The sequence below is a fragment of the Lolium rigidum genome, chromosome 3 (assembly GCF_022539505.1).
Source record: "Lolium rigidum isolate FL_2022 chromosome 3, APGP_CSIRO_Lrig_0.1, whole genome shotgun sequence".
NCBI classification, from domain to species: Eukaryota; Viridiplantae; Streptophyta; class Magnoliopsida; order Poales; family Poaceae; genus Lolium; species Lolium rigidum.
Window position 1 is genome coordinate 369,760,403 of NC_061510.1, and position 8,494 is coordinate 369,768,896.

Sequence of the window (8,494 nt, forward strand, 5' to 3'; positions counted from 1 at the left end):
GTTTATGTGAACTATCATTTTGTCTTATAGTGAACTTCCATTAAATAAATTGATGCTTCATTAACTCTGTAGCTTATCTATTACAGGGGGCTTTTTCCTATTTTTAATCATGTTTTCTTATATTTTATATAGGTCCACCGCTAACTTTAGAAGAGGATAGCTGGACTTTCTTCGAGACTCAGTTTTGCACTCCTGAGGTTGAACATATTCCCTAGGAAGATTTCTCGATTCTGAAGAGCAATGTCAAGAATGTTTTGCAGAAGTTACATTGTTCTGCCAAAAATTCCAACCTGAAGAAAGCATCCTTAGATTCAAATCTAAAAAAGCCTAAAGTTGTGTTGCTCGACGAAGACAATGACAGTGATGATTTCGTTACTCAGTTAGTTCGGGAGCTTGTTGGCAAGTCTGTACAGCCTTCCTGTTCTGGCAATAGCAGTGATGATTTTGTAACACAGACTCAGAAGGTTCGGTCAAAGCCTGATCAAGGGGTTGTTCTGTCGAATAAGAGGCCTATGAGAGTTACAAAAAAGTTCAGGAAACCTGTCCCTAAGCTTGATGCATATAAATTCCCACATCTTAATAAGCCAAAGTAATTCAAGGAGCTAATATTAGGCAGGGAGTATCTCAGCGAACATGGAAAGTAAGCTAATCAAAACTTATCCTTTTATTTTCACCTACCCTTTTTTTAAATCATTTGTTCATTTTTAATTTTTTATAATGGTTTTTTATGCCTGTGTTTTCTTTTTCTCATGCTTGTGCAGTTCTCAAATGATTTTGATGATCCTGTTGTACTCGATGGTAATTATATGTTGAGACTCTTTAGGCGTTGCGAAATGATGGAATCTGAAATAATGGATTACATTTTTAATTACTGGAAGAGTGCTCCTGACATGAAATATATGTTTGAGTCAGGTGAACGTGTTCTTCTTGGGCCCTTTACAATACCTGTATGTCTTTTTATCTTCTGAATTTTTTTGTTTATAATTTTTTACTGCCCTGAACTTCCAGCTAGATTACTAGTGGACTTACATTAGTTGCACATCTGAACTTCCCAGTAAAATCATTGTATTTTTCATCATTGCTTGACTTTCTCATGTTGTCTTTTCCCTTTTTTTGCAGTACCTTCTTGATTTTTCAGCCTTCGTATCAAAAGATAGCAGTGGCAATAATATTCCAAGGGCATCATTTGATGTCAAATCAGCGGCTCATATGTTTAAACGATATGTTGGTGCCACCGACTTTGACAACCTGCTCAAAGCTAATTTGGTAATGTTATTTCTGTACTATCTAAAATCAAGTGAACTTCCTTTTTTTAGTTCCACTTTAATTGTCTTTTTTGGACTTTCCATTGTAACTTTTTATTGTGAACTTCAGTTTATGTTCCTTTTGAGCTGAAACTTCTTTTTTTACTAGTGTCCCCTGATTTTTGCACCATGTGAACTTCTGGTTATCATTTTTAAGTCAGACCATATGAAACTTTTCATTTTCTCTAGTCTTTGTATGAAGCTTTTTTTACCATATCATTGCTGAAACTTTTCCCCTCTTTTTTTGGTGGTCAGATAATAATTCCTAATTGCAAGGCATCCCATCATTCTGTCTACATGATGAATAAATACACTGGCACTCTTGATATCTTTGACTCAAGGAGGTATGCTGGTTTGAAAGACACAGGGCAAGCATCATGAATATCGCGTTGAAATTGTATGTTTTAAATCATTTTCATTGTTCATACTTTTTTTTAGGTAAGGTAAAATATGTTTCATAACTTTGTGTATACAATGTTTATTTTGTTTTTTGAAGATCAGGAGAATGGTTTTGCTGATGAAGGAGGTATATGGTGTAGGAGAATTCAACAATTACAATGACAACATTGATTTGGAATTTGCTGCTGATAGGTGTAATTATGTTATTACCCCTGAGCAAGCAACTAATGAATGTGGATTCTATGCTATGAAAGTCATAATGAACTTCAATGGAGAATAATTCATTGAGAAGTTCATGAAAAAAATATGTACGTTCTTGTCTTTTTTTTCGTTTTATGTTTTTTACTTTTTGATCATTTTTGTTTTATTTTTTTCTTGTTGTTCTTTCTTTTTTATTCTTATGATGTTCATTAATTGAGCAGGATCTTGTTGAGGATTGGAAGGCTGAGTACTTGTTCCAACTTCTATTCCACCCAAATAATGAAGTTACTCCGATGAAGTGGCCTAGTTAACTTAAAGATTTGATGTTGCTTCTTGGTTTAGGCTCTCGGGAAACTCAGATATCGTTGTCCAATCGAGGCAAAGAAGATTGATTTGGTTTACACCAAACACTAAAAAGAGTTTTACATAATCTGGTGTTCAAAAACAAACAACAATGAAATTTATGTACAGACAAAAAACTCTTGAGAATACATAACAATTAGCATATGAAAAATGAATCCATCGTATAAACCAAATCAATCTTCTTTGCCTGGATTGGACAGCAATATCCGAGTTTCCTGAGAGCCTAAACCAAGAAGCAACATCAAATCTTTAAGTTCACTAGGCCACTTCATCGGAGTAACTTCATTCTTTGGGTGGAATAGAAGTTTGAACAAGTACTCAGCCTTCCAATCCTCAACACGATCCTGCTCAATTAATGAACATCATAAGAATAAAAAAGAAAGAACAACAAGAAAAAAATAAAACAAAAATGATCAAAAAGTAAAAAACATAAAACGAAAAAAAGACAAGAACGTACATATTTTTTCTTGAACTTCTCAATGAATCATTCTCCATTGAAGTTCACTGTGACTTTCATAGCATAGAATCCACATTCATTAGTTCCTTGCTCAGGGGTAATAACATAATTACACCTATCCGCAGCAAATTCCAAATCAATGTTGTCATTGTACTTGTTGAATTCTCCTACACCATATACCTCCTTCATCAGCAAAACCATTCTCCTGATCTGCAAAAAACAAAATAAACATTGTATACACAAAGTTATAAAACATATTTTACCTTACCAAAAAAAGTATGAACAATAAAAATGATTTAAAACATACAATTTCAACGCGATCTTCATGATGCTTGCCCCTTGAAGTGTCTTTCAAACCAGCATACCTCCTTGAGTCGAAGATATCAAGAGTGCCAGTGTATTTATTCATCATGTAGACAGAATGATGGGATGCCTTGAAATGAGGAATTATTATCTGACCACCAAAAAAAAGAGGGGAAAGTTTCAGCAATGATATGGTAAAAAAGCTTCGTACAAAGACTAGAGAAAATGAAAAGCTTCATATGGTATGACTTAAAAATGATAACCAGAAGTTCACATGGTGCAAAAATCAGGGGACACTAGCAAAAAAAGAAGTTTCAGTTCAAACAGAACATAAACTGAAGTTCACAATAAAAAGTTACAACGGAAAGTCCAAAAAAGACAATTAAAGTGGAACTAAAAAAGGAAGTTCACTTGATTTTAGATAGTACAAAAATAACATTACCAAATTAGCTTTGAGCAGGTTGTCAAAGTCGGTGGCACCAACATATCGTTTAAACGTACGAGCCGCTGATTTGACATCAAATGATGCCCTTGGAATATTATTGCCACTGCTATCTTTTGATACGAAGGGTGAAAAATCAAGAAGGTACTGCAAAAAAAAGGAAAAGACAACATGAGAAATTCAAGCAATGATGAAAAATACAATGATTTTACTGGGAAGTTCAGATGTGCAAGTAATGTAAGTCCACTAGTAATCTAGCCGGAAGTTCACGTCAGTAAAAAATTATAAACAAAAAAATTCAGAAGATAAAAAGACATACATGTATTGTAAAAGGCCCAAGAAGAACACGTTCACCCGACTCAAACATATATTTCATGTCAGGAGCACTCTTCCGGTAATAAAAATGTAATCCATTATTTCAGATTCCATCATTTCGCAATGCCTAAAGAGTCTCAACATGTATTTACCATCGAGTACAACAAGATCATCAAAATCATTTGAGAACTGCACAAGCATGAGAAAACAAAAACATAGGCATAAAAACCATTATAAAAAATTAAAAAGAACAAATGATTTAAAAAAGGGTAGGTGAAAATAAAAGGATAAGTTTTGATTAGCTTACTTTCCATGTTCGCTGAGATACTCCCTGCCTAATATTAGCTCCTTGAATTGCTTTGGCTTATTAAGATGTGGGAATTTATATGCATCAAGCTTAGGGACAGGTTTCCTGAACTTTTTTTCAACTCTCATAGGCCTCTTGTTCGACAGAACAACCGAACCTTCTGAGTCTGTGTAACAAAATCATCACTGCTATTGCCAGAACAGGAAGGCTGTACAGACTTGCCGACAAGCTCCCGAACTAACTGAGTAACGAAATCATCACTATCATTGTCTTCGTCGAGCAACACAACTTCAGGCTTTTTTAGCTTTGAATCTAAGGATGCTTTCTTCAGGTTGGATTTTTTGGCAGAACAATGTAACTTCTGCAAAACATTCTTGACATTGCTCTTCAGAATCGAGAAATCTTCCTGGAGAATATGTTCAACCTCAGGAGTGCAAAACTGAGTCTCGAACAAAGTCCAGCTATCCTCTTCTAAAGTTAGCGGTGGACCTATATAAAATATAAGAAAACATGATTAAAAACAGGAAAAAAGCCCCCTATAATAGATAAGCTACAGAGTTTAATGAAGCATCAATTTATTTATTGGAAGTTCACTATAAGACAAAATGATAGTTCACATAAACAATACTTGCAAAAAAAATTAAACTCAGAAGTTCACATAAAAAGCTACAGAGCTTAAAAATGAAGCATCATTTTATTTCATGGAAGTTCACTGTAAGACAAAATGATAGTTCACTTAGTAAACAAAAATGACTGAAGTTAGAAAAAACCCAAATACATTTTATTACCTGGCTCAATACCTAGCACATCCTTCAGGTTAATGTTGAACTCACTGTCAGTTAGCCAACTATACAGTGTAGTCATCCTTGTGTTTAGAATATCATCAAGCATAGTATGTGAATTTTCCATCATTTAATTTGAACATGGCATTTCACAATGTAGTGTGATGACACGTAAAGCACACGCCCGTTGGGAACCCCAAGTGGAAGGTGTGATGCGTACATCAGCAAGTTTCCCTCAGTAAGAAACCAAGGTTTATCGAACCAGTAGGAGCCAAGAAGCACGTTGAAGGTTGTTGGTGGCGGAGTGTAGTGCGGCGCAACACCAGGGATTCCGGCGCCAACGTGGAACCTGCACAACACAATCAAAGTACTTTGCCCCAACTTAACGAGTGAGGTTGTCAATCTCACCGGCTTGCTGTAAACAAAGGATTAAACGTATTGTGTGGAAGATGATGATTGTTTGCGAAGAACAAGTAAAGAACAATTGCAGTAGATTGTATTTCAGATGTAAAGAATAGGACCGGGGTCCACAGTTCACTAGCGGTGTCTCTCCCATAAGATAGCAGATGTTGGGTGAACAAATTACAGTTGGGCAATTGACAAATAAAGAAGGCATAACAATGCACATACATATATCATGATGAGTACTATGAGATTTAATCACGGCATTACGACAAAGTACATAGACCGCTATCCAGCATGCATCTATGCCTAAAAAGTCCACTTTCAGGTTATCATCCGAACCCCTTCAGTATTAAGTTGCAAACAACGAGACAATTGCATTAAGTATGGTGCATAATGTAATCAACACAAATATCCTTAGACAAAGCATCGATGTTTTATCCCTAGTGGCAACAAGCACATCCACAACCTTAGAACTTTCTCATCATCTGTCCCAGATTTAATGGAGGCATGAACCCACTATCGAGCATAAATACTCCCTCTTGGAGTCACAAGTATCAACTTGGCCGAGCCTCTACTAGCAACGGAGAGCATGCAAGAACATAAATAACATATATGATAGATTGATAATCAACTTGACATAGTATTCAATATTCATCGGATCCCAACAAACACAACATGAAGGATTACGGATAGATGATCTTGATCATGATAGGCAGCTCACAAGATCTAACATGATAGCACAATGAGGAGAAGACAACCATCTAGCTACCGCTATGGACCCATAGTCCAGGGGTGAACTACTCACACATCGATCCGGAGGCGATCATGGCGATGAAGAGACCTCCGGGAGATGATTCCCCTCTCCGGCAGGGTGCCGGAGGCGATCTCCTGAATCCCCCGAGATGGGATTGGCGACGGCGGCGTCTCTGGAAGGTTTTCCGTATCGTGGCTCTCGGTACTGGGGGTTTCGCGATGGAGGCTTTAAGTAGGCGGAAGGGCGGAGTCGGGAGAGTCACGGGGGCCCCACACGCTAGGGCCGCGCGGGCCCCCTCTAGGCGGCGCCGCCCTAGTGTGGCGGCGCCCCGTGGCCCCACTTCGTCTCCCTCCGGTCTTCTGGAAGCTTCGTGCAAAAATAGGCCCCTGGGCGTTGATTTCGTCCAATTCCGAGAATATTTCCTTACTAGGATTTCTGAAACCAAAAATAGCAGAAAACAACAACTGGCTCTTCGGCATCTCGTCAATAGGTTATTGCCGGAAAATGCATAATAATGACATATAATGTGTATAAAACATGTGAGTATCATCATAAAAGTAGCATGGAACATAAGAAATTATAGATACGTTTGGGACGTATCATAGTGCAATACATTTTTTTAGCGACACACTGAAACATGCCATGAATCCAAAGTGCATTACAATAGAACAATATAGCAGAAGAAAGTTAACTAAATTCGATACACATAAAGTGCAAATGCAGTCTACTTAATTATTTTTATTACATCATTCTTCTGCAAGTCTCTAGTGCAAGTCCTCATACTATGAATTCAGGATAGCGGATAATCATAACAAGTCTTTCATTTTTCTCATCACATCATTTTTTGTAGTATGATGCATATCTTTTCTCACTTCCTCAGCCTTGTTATGAAGCATCCAAGTCTTCCATTTCCTCCATCATAGAAGCAGAACATGCAGATGTCATCTTCACAAAGTCCAGCACCATTTACCGCCTCCTTCCAACCTGTCGTCATCGGTGCACGTCAATCTGCAATTATGTTCATTCGCACTTGTCCTCCATTTCACGATGATGTATTGCATGTTATTGGAATATTGATTGCGTCCGTAAGGAATGAGGACAGGAATTCAGTGTTGTATGGCTCATTGAAAATCTGTCATAAATGAAATAATAGAAGAGTATTAGTGTAGCTTTTTTTCTTGTTTCTTTGATTGTAATGAACTGTGAACTATTAACTTTTTTTGTATGGGTTTACAATTCTGCCATGGTTCACTGTTGTCTTCCCCATCCTGTATACATAGTATGGGATTTCTGGTTTGTAACTCTTTGCTTGTCCCTCTAGATGTTGTATAATGGTTCGATTCATTTTGACATCATTTGCAAACTCGCATATTTTGTCAAACCACTCAATACCCTAATCCATGGACCTACAGTAAGATATAATTTGTAATTATGATTTTTGAAAAGGTTTTTTTGAAGTAAATTCATGTTAGTTGTATTACCTCTTGGCACAAACTCTTCTTCGTCGTCGCTGTCACTCAGTATGATGTATGATGGACCAGCTGCCATACCTGGATGTTATAGGAGTAAAAATTAAATAAGGGAGATAAAACATTGGAAAATGAATTCAATATCTTAACTTCTCAATAGTACTGAAGTTAACTTCCTACTGTTTATTTTTTTGTAATGCTTACATAAACTTGTCTTCAGTCAACTTTGTTTTAAATCAAGTAAATCATTTTTTCTCAGATCTGCATCTGATAGATCTGCCATGTTTTTTATAATGTTTGTTCACAAGTATCTGCACGTTCTTGTTCTGGCATTCATTCGAATCAATCTTCTTTGTTTTTGCATCAATACAAAATGAGGAGATTTCATTTGTTGCAGTATGCGCACCTGGATTTTGTTTTTGCAGTTGACCGGCGGAGCTTCTCTGGATCTGTCGTCTTCAAGATCAAGGACACTCTTTTATAATATGGGATGTGGCCGTCTAGTTCGTCGCCGGCCGTCTTCCTCGTCACCGGCCTTCTTTTTTATTCTCCTGCGTCTTGTTCTCTATGGATGCGATGGGAGTGGGATCTGAAAGGGGGTGAGAGGGGTCGTGCGGTGTTTGTGTGGGGGGTGAGATGGTTTTGACTGGTGTAGGATGGTGGGGATGTGTTTTTTTATCTAATATGTTGTTTTACTGTATGCCCCGTGAACGTGCATTTTTTGCACATGTGTGAACTTCTTTTTTTCTGTTCTTTCTACAAGCGAACATGCATCTGCACCTGTGTGAACTTCTATTTTTTCTGTTTCTACATGCACGCATTTCTGTTACGCACGTTAACTTCTTTACCAATTTATCTGTTCCCATCGATCTTACCCTTTAAATAAACAACACTTTATCTTTTTTGAATTGATCTTTATCCATCTTTTTCCTATTTTTTTATTTTTGATTGTTTGTTACTGCAAAAGGGGTATATATAAGGCCCTTATTTTTA